This window comes from Ailuropoda melanoleuca, chromosome 9 (assembly GCF_002007445.2).
Source record: "Ailuropoda melanoleuca isolate Jingjing chromosome 9, ASM200744v2, whole genome shotgun sequence".
NCBI lineage: Eukaryota > Metazoa > Chordata > Mammalia > Carnivora > Ursidae > Ailuropoda > Ailuropoda melanoleuca.
Window position 1 is genome coordinate 51,953,428 of NC_048226.1, and position 15,879 is coordinate 51,969,306.

At 39.5% G+C, this 15,879-nt stretch overlaps 1 protein-coding gene across 4 annotated transcripts in view; it reads right to left on the reverse strand.

Annotated features, from left to right (window-relative positions):
* PAG1 (phosphoprotein membrane anchor with glycosphingolipid microdomains 1) overlaps nucleotides 1–15,879 on the reverse strand; it is a 140,221-nt gene that overhangs the window by 41,236 nt on the left and 83,106 nt on the right. For 2 of the 4 annotated variants that reach the window (XM_034668242.1, XM_034668241.1), the window contains one exon: nucleotides 7,046–7,102. The exons of the other annotated variants lie outside the window; for them this stretch is intronic. The gene's annotated coding sequence lies outside the window, so the exon portion shown is untranslated. The remainder of the gene's footprint in view (nucleotides 1–7,045; nucleotides 7,103–15,879) is intronic. 4 annotated transcript variants of the gene reach the window in all.

Here is a 15,879-nt window from a genome sequence, read left to right on the forward strand (position 1 = left end):
TTCACTTATTTGTGGAACATAAGGAATAGCAGGGAGATCGGTAGGAGAAGGAAGGGAAAAATGAAGGGGGGGATAACAGAGGGGGAGACGAACCATGAGAGACTATGGACTCCAGGAAACACACTGAAGGTTTTAGAGGGGAGGGCGGTGGGGGATTGGGATAGGCCGGTGATGGGTAGTAAGGACAGCACGTATTGCAAGGAGCACTGGGTGTTATACTCAGACAGTGAATCATGGAACACTACATTAAAAGCTACTGAAGTACTGTATGGTGACTAACGTATCATAATAATAAATAAAAAGGAAAAGAAACATATTTATGGTGTTTAAGGTAAAACTATTTACAACTTAAAAAATGGAACATGGGAACTCAAATTTTGAACACAGTCAAGAATGTGAGTTCACTCTTCTCTGCCATTGACACTTCGAGTGGCTCTGCTTGTGCTAACAGCAGGCACAGTAACACATGCGTGCTGCCCCCTAGAGGTGTGGGTTACGCACCATGGTCCTACTGGCAGCCCCGTAAATGTGTACTCTGGGAAATGCAACAGTGGGATTTGATCTCGAGAGGGGGATTGCTTAATTATTTTTCATGCCTCTATTACAGGAAGACTTCAAGAAAAATATACTTACATAAGCAACAAGAAGGTATGTTTTCAGACAGAAAAGAAAACTTATAAAAAAATCAAAATAGTGACTGACATCTAGTTATTGCTATTGGGAAAAGACATTAGTATTTATCGTTTCAACCCATTGGACTAAATGATCTAAGCCAAGTGGCTTCATTCCAGTTCTTTTTGTAAGCAATTATTTATAACGGTTATGAGATTTCTCAGTACTAATTGTAAAACAATACATTGCTAATCCTGAAATTAAGAGAAGGATTCAATCTTTTTTACATTACTTTCCTTAGACCTTTCTTCAAAGTCTTTGAAATTTTACTTCATTTTATTTCATTGGTGTATTAATAACAGGAACAAGAAAATTTTAGGGACAACTGGTCCGCTAGCAGTCACCTGTGTACTCTGTTTCACCTTCCTGAGAACATGATTAAGAGCAATCTGAGACATTCTGCAACCTTCACTTATCTATCATAAGTCTTTGATTCTGGAATCAAAGGATCCATCTAAGACACCAATGTGTATGATTTCAACATAGTCTCCAAACTATTAATACTCTCCCCAAGACTGTGTCGTAATACTCAAATTCCAACCTTTCGTAGTTCCTGACAGAGTTGTGACCTGATGCCCTTTCCCTTTGCCTATTACTGGACATGGCTTTCAGATGGACTGAGGACAGACTCCTACCCCGGCTGCCCAGAATATTAATATCCTCCGTATCGCAGCCAACGTGGTTCTGTTGTCATGAGCTAGGGCTACACGAGGGAGCAGCTAAACCTACGGACTATGTCTTAATGAGGTGGCTATTATAAAATAAGAGAACAAGAAACTGTCATGCTTGGTTCATCTGCATTTTTCAGTAAGACTATTAATGTCATTGTTCTAATGTGTAGGATATAAAGCTTTGTGTGTCTGTGTGATAAACTCGGAGATTTTAGTGCCTGGAAAAAGGGTTTTTTTTATCTGCTAGTTTGTCTTTTTTTTTTTTTTTAATAACAACTCAACTATACGTACGAAAATCTTATTTCCTTTTCTCTTCCCTTCTCATATAGCTGGCTGGAAACTCAAAGATGTAATTATCCTCAATTACGGCAATCACCTTAGTCTAGCTCTTTCTTTCCTCTCTCTACACCAACCCCAACTGCAAGTTTTTTATTTCATACATTTTGAAGAGCCTTATATGAATGTCTCTATTGTAACAACCTCAATATTTCTTAGAAGCGAATCTTAATTTCTAAAGATTGCATACATGAAGCTTTAAATTTAATTATCACTAACTGTTTATACATTTTAAGAGTTTTCAATGTCCAGAATAGGTTTTAGGGGGAAGGTACATTTTTTAAAAAGTAAAAGATAAAAGAAGAAGGAAGACAGGAAGGGAGGAAGGAAGGGGGATTTTCCCACTAAGTTAATCTTTTGGGTCATAAGTTCTAATCTTCCCTCTAAAGAAATAATGAAAGAAGTACCCTGATGATATATGAGATACAAAGATTAAGATAATTAAAATCAAACCAACTTTATCCTAAATACTATACAGAATTATTAGATTTCTCTGATTTAGACTAGGATTTTCAACCCTGGCTATCCATTAGAATCACCTGGGAAATTTTTACAGTATATGAAATGTCCAAGCCTAACCCTAGAAATTGGCTTGAGTAGGGACTGGGTCTGGGCATTGACATTTGTAAATGTGTCCCCAGAGCATCTGAATACATAGTTAGGGCTGAGAATCACTTGGCTAGACTATTCATTCATGCTTCTAAACTTTTAACTGCTAAATGCTACTTCATCTTATTTCTTACGGTATTAAAACCTGGCATAATCAGGATGTGACCACGTAAAACAGATACAGCTCATCGTTCCTCTTCCCACACAGTCTGCACCGGTAACCACATCAACCAAGTTTTGTGTGCACGTACATCCTCAGAGCTTGAGCCAAAAGAGACATGTATAGAGTCGATTCCAGAAGGTGGTATCTGAGCTTGCAACATAAAGACTCAGACCCAGAAGATATGGGCATTGAGCCACGTCCTCTGTCTGCTGTATTGTCTACACGTTTCTCTGCATCCCTCAAAACACTAATCTAAAAGTTGTATGGTTAAACATAGTTGACTGGATAAATTAAAGTAGAATTAAAGTATATTCGAACATAAAAATTTCAACAAGAAATACAAAAAAAAAATCTTCTGGTCTGTTACTGGTTCTCACGTAGCCCTGGTCTTCGGTTGCATGTCAAAACTGAGCTAAATTACGTTATCTTCCACTTGCAACATGATGCATAATTCTTACAGGTAGACAGTGTACTGGAAATGAACACAATATTACGACAATCCTTTGCATTATGCTTTAGGCTACTTTCGCTTTTCTCTTGATCTTCTTTGCTTAAATGGACACAGTGCACTTTGTTCACTCAGACTGACAGTTACTGCAAGACTACCGTGGCTCGCTCTTTCTAGCTCTTGAATGTCACCCTGGACCTTTTATCCTAGGTGTTTACCTACTGGAATGATCGTCCTTCAAGTCATAACAGAGCTGCTTCCTCTTCATTTTGTCTATCCTGTTCAAGTATCCTGTTCTCAGAGAAGACTTCTAAAGGCCTTCTTGCCCATCCCCACCTCAGCCTTTATCCCATTATCCTCTCTTCCCTTCCCCTTATCCCAGCTGAAAGCATCTTATACATGTGTCTTTTGTGTTTAGGGTTGCAGGATCCCCTTTAGAATATAAGCCCCCTGAGCACAGGCACTGTCTGTCCTCGCAGCTCTAACGCCAGCCCCCGTGAGAGCAGCAGGCGCTCAGTAAATGCTGAGAGAGCACGACTGCAGACGTGTGCAGTCCGACCAAGAATGCGCTCAGTGCAGACTTGTAGCCTTCAAGGGTGAAACTATTGACATTAATAGATAATAAATGAGTGTGTACAGTGGCAATTTCACCAATAGTTCCCCAGGCGATATGCACGTGCTGGGATTTTAATGAGACCCACGGAGCCAGCCACTTTTGCAGAGAAGGCGACTTGCACCCTGTGCCTTGCTGGCTCTGAGCTTCTGCCAGAGAGCTTCTCTGTTTGCACATCTTGCAGTCTTGGCCGTCTCTTTCAATTCCCCGCAGAAAGCAGCTAGACATTCATGTTTCAAGCTGCGCTTCCAATCTTCTGTTGAGGTTTCTTTAGACCACTTTAGTTGGGGTAACACCGTGCTTGTCTGGCATTGGATCCTCAGTGTACCAAGGGAAAGTTTTTGCGTCTCGTTATTGGTCATCCCCATACAAGTCTGGTGTGGGACAGGAGCTACCCTGCAGAAAGCATCCGCTTTGCGCTGGTGGATTTATTACAGTCCGGGATCTTTTGTCAGTAATCTTACCCTTGCATTATTACCACATGATACTAATAGATCTGGCCAGGAAGTCAGCTGTAATATCTTCAGGACAAATCCTACTGACATATGGAACCGACAGTTGGACACTACTGCTGTTCTGAGGCGCTTCTGTTGGGTCTAGATTAGCACTTTAAGCCGTATTGATAACACACTCTGCCAGCCTTCCAAATATGTGCTATGTTTGCATGTCAGCTTCATTCAGAATCTTCAGTGTTTCAGTTTTCCATTCAGTACAGAACAGTATATTTGATATCACTAGCAAAATCAGCTATGTTTGTATCTTGTGAAACATGCAATTTAGTGCCCTTGCCCAGAAAAGGCACCTCATAAATATTAGTTCCTCCTTCTGCTTTCCTTGCTGTTTTAACAAAAATGTTTTTTATTCAAAAAATATTTAAAGAATCCGCATCTTTTAAAACTCAAAGTATATAAAGTATTTAAATGTGCAGTTGGTATCTGATTCTCTTTTTAGTTAAATAGAGCTACATTAAATTCAAATGGTAAACTAGAATCATTATCAACATCAGAATCAGCTGCTTCAAATGCAGGATGTTCGATCATACTATAAAGTTCTAAGAGATGGTGGATCTTGCCTTAACCAAATCTAATATATATATATATATATATATATGTATGTAAATCAGTATTTGTAAAAGAGTGGTATTATGAAATGATATGAATGTTTTATGAAAAATACTATTTTAAATGATGACCAACTCAAATTTGTTTAAAATATAATGCAATTTCAAATAGACTTTTATCGAAACTTACAGGAACCTAGGTAAAGCAGACAGTAGCCATAAACAGTCACAAAGCCAACTCAGAACTAACCATTATTTCTCAGCAATGACCATCCAGAGCCTCTTCAAACTATAGGGTTGGGACTGATGGGAAACTCTGTAGTAAGTGAGTCAGGATGATTCCGCCTGAACCCAGTGATTAATCTTCATGTCACGAAAAGAGGCACCACCAGACACTGGGTTCTGCGGTGCAAGACAAGGCACTAACTATGAAGTCTTCTTGCCAAAAATATGAATCTGAACTGATTAAGCCTCTAGATGTAACTGCCAGGCTTTTACTCTTTTTTTTTTTTTTTTTTTTTTTTACTTCCATCAAACGATCAAGTAACAATCAAGGATTTTGTCTATCCAGGTCAGCTAGCTCACACTCACGAGACTGTGAGGTTTGTGATTAAGTTGATATATGTGTCTGTCTGTGTAAAAAAGGAAGAACACATTTGATGTGTGCACCTGGCATAACTATCCATAATGACAGTCATCAGTGTGTCAACTGAAATGCCACGGTCCCATGTGAATGGAAATGAAAATGACAAACCATGGTGCCAACCACACACTGAGAAGACACTCCCAGAGACTCGCTCCTCTCCCTGGTTGTTTGATACTGTGATTCTTCTCCTCTGAGGTTCAGTCTTAGGCCCTTTTCCTTCCTGTCATCATATTTTCTTCCCGGCATCGTATGCACCCAAAGGCCTATGACATCAGCCTGACTGAGCACTTGTCATGGCAGACGGCAGGAACGAGGCACAGGGAATGGACGTGGGTTCAGGTGTCTGACAGCCACAGGCTAAATCCTGCTCCACTGGTAAATCGCCCCACGCTCCAGGTGGAGTTTCTCAGCCTGAGTCCTTTATTCATCTACAGAGACCCAGGAGCCTTCAGCCCTCACCCCTCAGGTTCAGAGCAGCTATCACGATCACATTATTTTTGTGTAATACGTCAGAGTTTGGCAAACATTTTCACAGTTTTTACTTTTTGAGTAGCTCAACAATCTTGTGAGGAATTTAAGGCCGGGTTCTTTTTTCTTTCTTTTGTCTTTCTTTTTTTTTTTTCTCTCTCTCTCCCTTTCCTTCCTTCCTCTCTCTCTTTCTTTCTAACAACATTATTGTTGTTTTAAGATGAGGAAACAACAGACCAGAGAGATTAAGAGGCTGGCCAAGACCTAACCTAACCAGGAAATCCTCGCCTTCCACTCTAGATCCTGTATTCTTTCCTCACTGTACACAGTATTAAAAGATTGTGGTCTCATACGAAGTGAAGTTCTCATCAATGAGCCAGGAAAGCAAAGAGCACACAGCTGCCACCAGCCACCAACTCCAATGCCACAGGGGCCTGGTATGTACCACAAACACGGAGGCAGGCCAGGTGGATATTAACCACAAGGAAATAGTTTCTTTTTCTCAAAGAAACAGGTTTCTCATTTTTCTTAAAAGACACAACCTGTTCATTCTATCGTTTGCTTTCTTTTTAACTCTACCTTAAGAAAACCACAGCACAAAAATATTAAGAAGTGATGATTAACATTCAACTTGATGGTTGGGGAAAAACAGAGTAGCATGGGGACTGCAGCAAGCCATGACTCCACACCCTCCATGCTGGGTGTTGGTTACCATTCTTCTAAAAGACATGACATCCTCTAAACGGGATAAAGTTCTATGGTCTTAAAAGGCAGAAGAAGGGTGGTCCATTACTGTGTCAGCTGTGAGAACTTGCATGACTACTATAGAGGTCCAACTAGTATTTATGTTTTACTAATCATCTAAAATCTGAAGAATAAAATCAATTATGCTTACTAAATCTGTCGATGGCTTTCATGTGACGAGGGTTTCCAATAGTGTTCAAGGCATGTGCTTAATGTAAAATGTTTACTATACAGTACGTTCTTTATAGTAACAATACCAAAAACCTTATGATGTCCAGGAATCTTTGAGATTGAGCGCAGCACATGTGCATTTAATTTTTATTAAAAAAATCACTGCAGTAATTTAAGAGATTTGCTGGGTTTGCAAGGGTAAAATTCTCTTATCTGGGTTCAGAAATCCGTATACAACTTCTAGTTTGGCAAGCAAATGTCAAAAAATATGGAATTCCCCTTAAAGACATTATGTATAAACAGAGCCATCACATTTAGAATAGCAAGTCCCAGATGGTCTATTAGTATCAACAAAAACCACTGTCCTTGCCAACATGAATTTCATAAAGCAGAAATCATTCTTAGGCATGCACAGACAGACACATCACATCCATGAATACTTACTACCATATGCTCGGTACCAGGTAAGGTAACTTTATTACATGGCCCATAAAACATTACCTGAAAAACAAACACCAAGTGTTCAAATGAACTGTTTACTCTTATGGCAAAGGCACTGAAGCCTTTATGGAAAGCGTGGCCTGTACGCCCATGTTTCAGAGTGAGACGGGGTGGTGATTACGGCTGTGCCCAGCAGGCTTTCAAAAGCAGAAGCAAGGCCATCAGCAAACCTGGTTGTGTTGGGCTGTCTTGAACGTTTTAACTTATATTCTCTTTTTCTTTCTGATGACCTAAATTTCTGTGATTCAACATTTGTGTTAATAACCTGATGACTATACATATGATGGAACTACCATGTAAACATAAGTGTACATTCATTATTGGCAAAATAAGGAACTAAGGCTTACGGAGTTTCAGTAGCTGTCCCCCACCCCCCTCACTCAGAGAGGAAGAAAGTGAGAGAAAGGTGGAGGAGAGCCACAGGTCTTAATCACTTCACCTCAAGGACTTTCTAAAATCATAAAAGGAACTGCAGTATGTTGGAAGGTGAGCCCCTGGAAACCAGTGTCAGCAGGTGGACACAGCCCTTTGAGGGCCGTGGGGCTTCTGGAGGTGGAGGGCTGGGAATGCAGGCTGGATTTGAGAGCCCAACGATCATCTGAGATCCCTTTAAGGAGCTTCAACGTACTGCAGTTGTAAAAAAGCAGACGCGGTCCTCAGTGAACACGTGCCATTTTTCTTTTCTCTTTTCTTTTTTTTTTTTTTAAAGATTTTTTATTTATTTATTTGACAGAGATAGAGACAGCCAGCGAGAGAGGGAACACAAGCAGGGGGAGTGGGAGAGGAAGAAGCAGGCTCACAGCAGAGGAGCCCGATGTGGGGGCTCAATCCCATAACGCTGGGATCACGCCCTGAGCCGAAGGCAGACGCTTAACCGCTGTGCCACCCAGGCGCCCCACGTGCCATTTTTCTACACTACACATTCTTGAATAACCTGTGGTGTTCTATTTATTTTAAAGAAGGTAGCTTTTTTTTTTTTTGGACCCAGTTCACATCACTGATTAGAGATATTCTAGCTCTCAGATAAATAAATCTCCACTGAATCCAATTTATACGATCCAAGAGCAGTTTATGGATCAATCTGGAACTATATAGGGCTTAGCTGGTTTTGTGAAAATACTTATAACACAACAGTGAAAAAAATCAATAAAGATTTATTAAGGTTTTCATTCTTTGCATAGGTTTAAAAATGAGTTCTAACCCATTAAAAGAGCCTTTCATATTTTTAGAGTTGAAATATTACACTTTACTATCTCTAATGTTTTTTCTCGGGTTGACCCTTCGCATTAAGTACGTCTTTCTCCTGGGCGGCTGTGAAGATGCCGGGCTCCACTGCAACTCCCTCAGGTGACGACACCTGAATTCTATGCCAAGACACACACGCGCTCATAGGCAATGAGCTTTTCCCTACTTGTATTATCTTTGTGCAAAAGAGAAAAAAAGCATAACATTTATTTAACCTTTGCGAATACCGTTTGGAGGCTCATCTGATACTCTTTAAAATAGGCAATTAAGAGAATCTGGCTGAAAATCTGATTTCTAATATATGTAAGAAAAAGTTAATAGCTTCTTTTTTATTGAACATCTACCATTTGCCGGATGCTTTTTTAACTTGGAGCCTCACCTAGAAAAATCAAGTTACATTTAACTTATTCTTCATTGGATTGCTGTGAACCATAGGTAGGTGTAGAAGACTGTACAAATGATTACAACTCTTCTCTTCCCTATGTCCTCAGCGCTTGCAATATGAATTTATAGGTCCTTCCAGTAAAAACATGTTGCTTTTGTCTCTACTCTTAATTCTTGCCTCCCCTTGTGACTCGCCTTGTCTAATGAAATGCAGCGGAAACAACAGTGTGTCAATTGTGAACCTAGACCATAAGGTTTGCATGCTACTGCTCTCACTCTTGGAACCCTGGGGATCCTCTGTGGGATCCCCTGTGTGAATAAGCCCAGACTTGCCTGCTGGATGAGCGGCATGTGGACCAGACATCCTCACCCCAGCTAGGTGCAGACACCTAGCTGACTGCGGACACATATAAGAGCCCAGGAGAAACCAGAGGAACTGCCATACTGGGCCAGCCCAAACTATAAACCCACAGAACCAGGAGCCAAGTAAACAGCTGTTGTTTTAAGCTGGTAAACTGTGGGGGTAGTTTGTTATACAGCAAAAACTAACTGATACAAAACGCATTACTCTCTTCACTGTACTAAAGAAAGCGATGGAAGTTAGTAACTTGTCTAAGGTCACTCAAATGGTATGTTGTAAAGCCCTCAGGTTATTACAGCTGTCTTATGGGCCCAACCACTACTGTAGCTTTTTTGATATAAATAATGTAAATATAAATGAAAAAGTACATGTTGAGTGCCTTCTCTATGATCTGTGTTGGGCTGCACATATTTCTTACATTCAGGAAATTTTACAATCTCTATTTTGTTTTTCACTATGGAAACTGCAGTTTGACAGCTTTGCTCGTGCTATTGCTTTCACCTTGAATGCACTGTTTGTTTTCCAGGTGTGAACCTGCTCAAACCATCTCCCAGAAACCTCCATTAACGTCCCAAGAGAGGATTAGAGTTCCCACCTGTAGCTGACTGCAAAATAACCACAATTACTCTCCCTCTTTCTTTTATCCTCAGCCTTTATAATAGGACTTTTTGGTATCATCCATCAAGAGATAAAGTCTATTTCCCTAGTTCCTGGATCTAGACTGGACTTGTGACTTGTTTTGGCCAAGAAGTGTGACAGACACAACAGTGTGACAATTCTGAGATCAGGCCTAAGGTATCTTACATACCTGCATTCATTTTCTAGGTAGCCCTAACTCCCTCATGTGAAGAAGGATGAAAGATCACAGGGACCAGAGTTTGACCAGCCGGGCTGCCCCAGCCCACACCCCAGACAGGTGAGAGCCCAGCTGAGATGAGCAAAGCCAAACCACAGCTGAGCACTGTTATGTGCAGGAGACTGGTTGAGACCGGAGGAACTGCCCAACTAAGTCCAGCCTAACCTGCCAGTTGCAGAACTCATAAATGGTCATATTTAAGCCACTAAGCTTGTTATGAAGCAAAAGATAACACACAGAGATCCTTTGTGCTTTAAAACTTTTAAAGTACTTTAAAAACTTATTTTGGGGATAGCCCATATATTCAATAAATGTTCTTTGAATGGATGAATAAATGATCAAATATCCAATTACACTGAGATAAGATTTCTCTGACAAAACAAAACTCTGACTTTTTATTTTTATTTCGAAGTGAATAACTTCTTTATCTCCTGGCTGTGAGAAAGAATGATGCTTAGCACAGGGCCTGAAACTCACTGGAGGTGCTCACTAAATGCTAGTTCCCACTGATCTTGCATGTGAACTAAAATGCCACACAAAACAAAAGCCAAAGCAAGCACTGTAGCATGGAGGCATGCAATTTCAAAATCAGGACAGGCTCTCCTGGTATCTGTGAGGTGGAGATTTAGGGCAAGGGACATGCTTTTGTTCTTTAATACTGGCAAGCTTCTCTCTCTTTGAAAGTATACAGTAGTCCCCCTTTATCCACAGTATGGCTTTTGTGGTTTCAGTTATCCGCAGCCATCTGCGGGCCAGAAGCAGATGACCCCCCTGCTGTGCTGTCACAAAGTCAGTAGTAGCCTAATGCTGTATCAGGATGCTTCTGTCCTTCTCCGCCCTTATCACAGGGCCATTCTATCCTCTCACATCACCACTGAAGGGCAAGTACTGTCCAATAAGGTATTCTGAGAGAGACCACATTCAGATAATTTTTATTATAATATGCTGTTTCAATCATTCTATTTATTATTAGTTACCATTATTAATCTCTTACTGTGCCTAATTGATAAATTAAGCTTTATATGGGGATGTATGTATACGAAAAACATAGTACAGATAGGGCTTGGTACTATCTGTGGATTCAGACATCCATGGGGCTTGGAATGTGTCCCCTGTGGATAAGGGAGGACTACTATTCACTCTTTAAATGACCCATAGCTACTCAAGTCACCCAATTTCCAAGGGCAGGAGAGTTCTGCTACAAAGCTCATCTCAAGAGGCGTCCCCCAATCCTCCTTGAGGCTAGGAGTTCTCAACTTGTGCTGCATATTGGAGGCACTTGGGATATTTTAAAATAATGCCCCCAGAGATTGGTTTGATTAGTTTGGGGTACCAGCTGCACATGGGGACTTTTAAAAGCCCCTTGAGAGATTTTATTGAACAAAGTTGAGAATCACTATTCAACCGTTCCCGAGAGAGCTTCCCCCAGTCAAGTGGACACTATTCGATCTAATTTTCAAGGCAGACCTAAGTAAACTTTCTTTTTTTATATGCCTCTAATCAAAACACAGCACTGAAATACTATAGCTAGAAACTGATTTCTTATTATGGACAATGGCTCAAAAGGAATTAAGAAATAATTGTCAGATGAGTAACTTCTTAATGATTAACTCAACAAGCATAACATGGACACTTGGCAGGATCATAAATGCCTGTAAAGGCCTTGAGCATAATCAGGTACTCAAAATTTTACTATCATAAACTAGAATACGACATAACACTATAAATTACATTAAATAATAAATTCAAACTAAATTTCATTTGAGTGTATGATCCCAAAGCACATTAACCTAAAATTTTTGTTTGAAAATGTACCTTACATGTACTTTTGTGTACTTCATCACAAATTATGGTATAATTTAATATTTTAATATGGTTTTTAGTTCAGATTTAATGTGGATATTTTAAGAAACTGTGGTCTTGTCTTCTTAATGCATAAGTGACACTTACGTGGCAACAATATTATTTTCAGGGACTCTTTCTTTTTTGGCAGAGTTCAAAAGTGCTGAAAAGTGATGAATAATAATCTTATGCTATAAATTATAATAACACATGCAAATTGGCTTAGTGCCAAAATTTCATTCTCAATGATTTCCAAAGCTACGATCACAAACAGACCTCCAGCACACATTTAGAGTCGGAATTTTCTAAGCCACAGATTCCCCAATGGAAAAATCTGATCTGACCCTCTGATTTCCTAGAAATGGAAAATGAGGTCCAGAGAGGTTAAACGAGTCAAGCAAAACCCCTAACCGAATGGCTGGGAACCGAGCCCAGGAAGCCTGAGCCTATACCCTCCCAGCTTTCTGGAAATGGGCACAAGCAAGATCACAGCAGAGCGTGGTCAAGCCCCACACAAATGGTGGCTGGCTGGATTTGGCCCCAGACTTTGCCAACCCCTGCTACAGATGGTTATGTTCAAAGAGGATCTTGGCAAAAAGAGAACTAGTTATCACTTTGTACCCAAATTATTCTTATCACAGAACAGACTGCAGTCAACTCTACCATTTAATAAATTAGCTATAAATATAGTTACTGTAATTTTTGTAGTCTACTATTAACTTTGTACAGCAACATGGTATATTTGTACAGGTAATGTACCAATAACTGGTATGTTATTAAGTAATGTCCATACATCATTCAGATTTCCTTAGTTTTCATTAATGTCCCTTTTTTGTTATCACATCCAGGATAGCAAATTACATTTAGTTTGCACTATTTTTTATTAGTTCAACACTGTGTGTGTGTTTGTGTGTGTGTGTGTGGTGTGAAAGAGAAAATGAGAAAGAGAATATGAATGTCTATTCAGCCACTTAAAGTGCAAAACCCGACAAGTTACTGTTCTCATATTGTCTAATGTAAAAGAAAAGGCCATATGTTAATAAAGTAACCTAGAGTTTTAATTATGTGGAAAACACTGAAGTGGAAGGTTAGATTAAAAAAGAACTTGACATTTGGAGGGACCTAGAAACATGGTCTCTGATTTCAACATGGGTTAGCAAAATCTAAAAAGCAAGGAACGGGGCAGAGTAGTGTGAGAATTTAAATAAAAGGCACTTCACATAGAACTACAGTAATGCAGAAGAAAGAAGTAATATTGTGAAATTTGTCATCATTTACTTTAGGGGAGTTTGCATTTTTAAAATCCGCAGAAATGCAGTTACAGTTTCCTTGCCAATATTTGTATAAAACATTTTCCAAACAAGACTGATTCATCTTACTCTGAAATGAATTGTTAGATCACAACAGAGAATGTTAAAGAGTTTGCATCCCTTATAGAAATGCCAAACATTTTACTCTGCCTGATGCTGCACTATAAATAGAGAAATTCAAATGCTAAAAATGTTGTCCAAGTTGCCGAACATAGTTCTTTAGCATCCACTTCCTAGTACAAATGACTCATTCTTCCAAAGTTTGAAAATGAAAGCTAGTTACAACTCAGAGAAATACTCTAGCTTATGCCAATTAATTAAATGCAATAGATATTGCACCTATGTATATTTTTTTCCCTTAGGTCAAATCCACTGAAATGCTTCTTTAGATTTTTATTGAAGTTTTATTAAAGAGTAGTTACTATGATGACAGTTTGGATTTTTAAATTGACCATTAGAAGAATCAAACAACATTAAGATTGTTGGAAAATGATGCTGATTGGAATTATTCTGAAATTCATTAGCTGCATTTGAATGTAATAGATGTAAAATTTATTCACTGTAATAAAAATAAATTAATAGTGAAGTCAGAACCTGAAAAACTAAGAAGCTCACCTAACAAGACAGTACAAATAATGCTCCAATGTCCAAGAACGCAAGGAAATGAAACTCTAAGAAATGTAACCCGATTAAGAAAAACAGGACTTCTTAGGAAGAAGTCAATTTTTGTAGTGAAAAGAACAATAAATAGGGGACATGCCATTCATTTATGGCTGGTATTTCCAAACAGTATATGTATGTAATGTATATCTTACGATAAGTAAAGAGAGCATCAGCAGTCCAGGGCCTTGTGTAACACATCGGAGGTCAGCACCCGCTCGAGAGGCAATCGCTGACCTTCCCAGAGAGCTGGAACAGGAAACTGCAGCAGATGCTCCTGGGACATAGTGGGGGGCCGGGGGGAGGGCAGGGCAACAATGGTTTCATAACATTGTCTTCTCAACAACTGACTCTGCTGTCGGCCTTTAATCTTCTTTCTGCAACTCACCATACCTCATATTATCTCATTACCAACCACTTACCCCAGAACAGCGACATTCTCTTTAAACTGAATACAAATAATTATTGCAACGTCTTGTCCAGGCTTCACTAAAGTCTTAACCTGTTTTGACTCGCATAGGTATGTTTTTGCAAGCCTCCGTTGGAAGTGTTTTGATTGAAAATTTTATGTTATATAAGAAAGAGGTGACTTAAGTACAAATATTTGATTTTAGACAAGATTATTATTAAAGTTTGTATTATCATGCTCACTTACATACAAACTTTAATGATTCTATTTTGAGTGTTTCCCCTTTTTTAAGGGGACGAGGAGCAGAGGGAGAGGGAGAGAGAGAATCTTAAGCAGGCTCCACGCCCAGCACGGAGCCTGACGTGGGGCTCCGTCTGATGACCCTGAGATCATGACCTGAGCAGAAACCAAGAGTGGGATGCTTAACAGACTGAGCCACCTGGGCGCCCCTTGGGTGTTTCCTATTTAACAAGTGATGTGCTGTTCAATTAACTCTAAATTCATTATAGAATAAAATGCATGACTTGCAGACAAGTTTTTGAAAAGACAGACTGGTATATGAGATATATATCAAATATATAAATATTTTCACTTATTAGCTTCAAATATCTAAGTTCCAAATTATATTGTTATGTTATGATATCAAAATGGACTATAATTGCTTTCATTAGCTAATGTTCGGCTAACATTTTGGACAAACATACTCGACCTATGATAATTGGTGTGTTTACTTACAAAACAATGAGACCAGATAAAAAAGGTTTAGGCTGCTGTTTGCAAGCATTTCTTTGCAATAAATATATATTTTGTCTGATATGTGTTGTCAGCTTGCCAACAGAAGTGTGAGGACACATACATTAAGGGTACAGATGATACTTATTTCTAATATCTAAAAAGCCGAATTGTAGGATTGTCACTACTTTTTCTTTTTTTAACATTGGATTTTATACCACAAATATTCCAAAGAGTGGATATGAAAACTTACCAAACATATTAATGTATTTAAGACTTACAGGAAGTATCATATAACAAACACCCATGTAACTACTACCCAGATGAGGAAATAAAATCTCACCAACACTATGGAAAGTATATGAGAATTTTGGCCAGTTCTATCTGCAGCTTAGAGCAACACTGATACTTCTTATGCGTCTTGTCTCCCAGGTCAGCTATCCATTATAAAGATAAAGTAACAATACGTGACTAAATACAAAAACTAATGCAAGCTGCCCTGGGCACTTACAGCATTTGAGTGACATGCTTGTTCATTTGACTGTCACTAACGGCTCTCTATACTCTAAGAAGTCCTCCAACAATATTGTTTTCTTTAAAAAATTTCAGTAATCATTCTATTTACTAAGACTTTGAAAAGAGGACTTGGATTTGAACCTCTACCAGCCTGACAATGGAGACCCCGAGGACATCTCTGATCTTGTGAGGAGACAGGCAGCCCCTGATCCAGGCGAGGATGAAGGGCGGGAAGTCAGACGTGGTGAGGGACAAGGGGATCGGCATCCTGAAAACAGAATGGATGTAATGACGCCGTACAAAGGAGGCCACACAATTGGGCTCTGCTCTAGACACCGTCCACCTCAGCACAGCAACCCAGCCGTTGGCCTCCCATTACACAGCCCTCCAGGTTCTGGGGAATACTCCAGAGTCCGGAGAATCGGGACTCAGATACCTGCACATGCACCAAAGCAGAGTGGG